We start from the raw sequence: 2669 nt of genomic DNA on the forward strand, positions 1-2669 counted from the left end.
TACAGAGTGAAGTAAGCCAGAAAGAAAAACAACAATACAGTATACTAATGCATATATATGGAATTTGAAAGATGGTAACGATAACCCTATATGCGAGACAGAATAAGAGACACAGATGCATAGAACAGTCGTATGGACTCTGAGGGAGAAGGTGAGGGTGGGACGTTCTGAGAGAATAGCATTGAAACATGTATATTATCATATGTGAAACAGAACACCATTCCATGTTCGATGCATGAGACAAGGGCTCAGGGCTGGGTCAATGGGATGACCCAGAGGGATGGGATGGGGAGGGAAGTGGGTGGGGGGTCCAGGAAGGGGAACACATGTAAACCCATGGCTGATTCATGTCAATGTATGGCAAAAACTATTACAATATTGTAAAGTAATTAGCCCCCAACTAAAATAAATAAATTTATAAAAAAAAATAAAAAATAAAAATAAAAGCAGAGACATTACTTTGCCAACACAAAAAAAAAATAAAGCATACTTAGTATCCAGATGCAATATCATTCCCCAAGGGAACTAGAGATCCTTGGAGAAAAGGCTGGTACTAGGACTGAAGCAATAAATATACAAGTTGAGTCTGAAGTTCTTATAGTGCCACAAAGAAAGGAAATTCTTGAAAAAGAAATGATAGAGGCATGTCAGATGGTCACAGGAGCCAGCAAAAGAGCATCCAATGGCCAAAAGAAAGAATAATCTTAGCAACAAAATCATAAAAGTAAATTTGGATTATAACCCAAAGTATAAAGTAAATGTCAGTGATTGTTTGCTGATACAAATTAACAATTATGTAAATAAATAAATGGAGATGAAACAGTCTCCCCTGCAGAAGAATTCTAACAATGTATGTAAATGCTCCACCCTAAAGGAGTGAAGTATAATCCCCCACTTAAGTGTGAACTGCACATAATGACTTCCTTCCAGTGAGGATGGTATGGAAAGCAGAGGGAAGAGTAACTTCACAGTGGATGAGCCTGACAAACACTGCCTTTGCTCAGGCAATGAAACTCAAGCTCAACAGTGGTAAGTCATGTTGACAGTACATACCTTTGACATGGGATAAAAATGGCACTTTATCTCTGTGGTCTTCTTCCCAAAAACCCAGTCTAATCATGAAAGAAATATCAGCCAAATCTCAATTGAAGGACATTTTACAAAATATCTGGCCACTGTTTAAAATGATCATCAAAAAAAAAAACCAAGTAGAAATCTGAGACCCTGTCCCAGCCTAGAACAGTCGAAAAAGACAGAACGACTACAAGCAAGGTTATGTCCTGGGTAAGATCCTGGAACAGAAACGGCAGATCAAGACAAACTAAGGACATCTGAATAAGTATGAACTATAAATGTGTCAATATTAGTTCATTAATGGTGACAAATGTTAATTAGTGTAAATGTTGCTAATAGGGGAAGCTATGAGAAAAGTATTTGTAAACTCTTCTATTTTCCCAATTTTCTGTAAATCTAAAACTGTTGCAAAACATAAATTTTATTAAAACAAAAAATGCTAACCTCCCTGAACTCATATCCCTTCTAGTTACAACAGCTCATGAAAGATATTTAGGCATGAATATCACCATTTCCACAAAGGCCAACAAGATTTGTGTGTGACTCTCTTCCCCTACGAACACAGGAACACTTGTTCTCAAATTAAACCCTGTTCCCACTGGCAACCCCATGAAAGCAGACTTGAAAACTGGAGACTGCTGTCAGCATAATGATGGCATGAGTTGCTCCCTTTGTCTCTCCTCTTCCATCTGCAACCAATAAAATGTCCACAAATCAACAAAGGTGACTCTGCCCAACACACCAGGATGGTGGAGAATTCCACAAGTCTGCACACTTGAAGGTGGGTGGACTGAGACACACAGAGGAGGCAGATGAGGGGAACAGAGAAGAGGTGCCTGCAATCCCAGACCTTCAGTTGTGACAGATGTACCCACAGCCCCAAGAATTCCAGTAGCTTCAGGGGAGGCAACCCACACAACACAAGCCTCCCAGCTTCAGTGGTGTCCTTGGCCACAGAAACTGAATAGCAGCAGCATGACCTGTGGCCTTGTCCCTCCAGCCATGAAGACACCCAAAATTCAGGCCCGTCCCTGCCCCCAACTGCAGCACCCGTGAACCTGACAAACCAGCAACAGCAGAGAAAGCAGACCCCAGTTCCCCACCTCATTGTTCCCCATTCCCCAAAGAGTCAGAGCCTGCCATCCAAGAGATCTTGGATGGGGTGAAGGCTCACACCATCCCAGTGAAGCAGGCAGCCAGGGACACCCTCAGCAGCAAAGCACCAAGGACTCCAGAGACACAAGCAGCGACCACATGGGCAGCAGGCGTCACCTCTAAGGGAGGTGGTGGAGGGTGGAAAGTGCCAAATGTCAAATATAACCAGAGTAGGAGAAACCAAAGTAATGCTCAAAATTCTCCAAGCAAGGATTCAACAGTATGTGAACCAAGAACCTCCAGATGTTCAAGCTGGATTTAGAAAAGGCAGAGGAGCCAGAGATCAAATTGTGAAAATCCACTGGATCATAGAAAAAGCAAAAGAGTTCCAGAAAAACATATACTTCTGCTTCATTGACTACACCAAAGCCTTTGACTGTGTGGATCACAACAAACTGTGAAAACTTCTTCAAAAGTTGGGAATACCAGACTACCTGACC

The sequence above is a fragment of the Giraffa tippelskirchi genome, chromosome 5 (genome assembly GCF_054371585.1).
Source record: "Giraffa tippelskirchi isolate mGirTip1 chromosome 5, T2T-mGirTip1v1.2.pri, whole genome shotgun sequence".
In the NCBI taxonomy this organism is placed as follows: domain Eukaryota; kingdom Metazoa; phylum Chordata; class Mammalia; order Artiodactyla; family Giraffidae; genus Giraffa; species Giraffa tippelskirchi.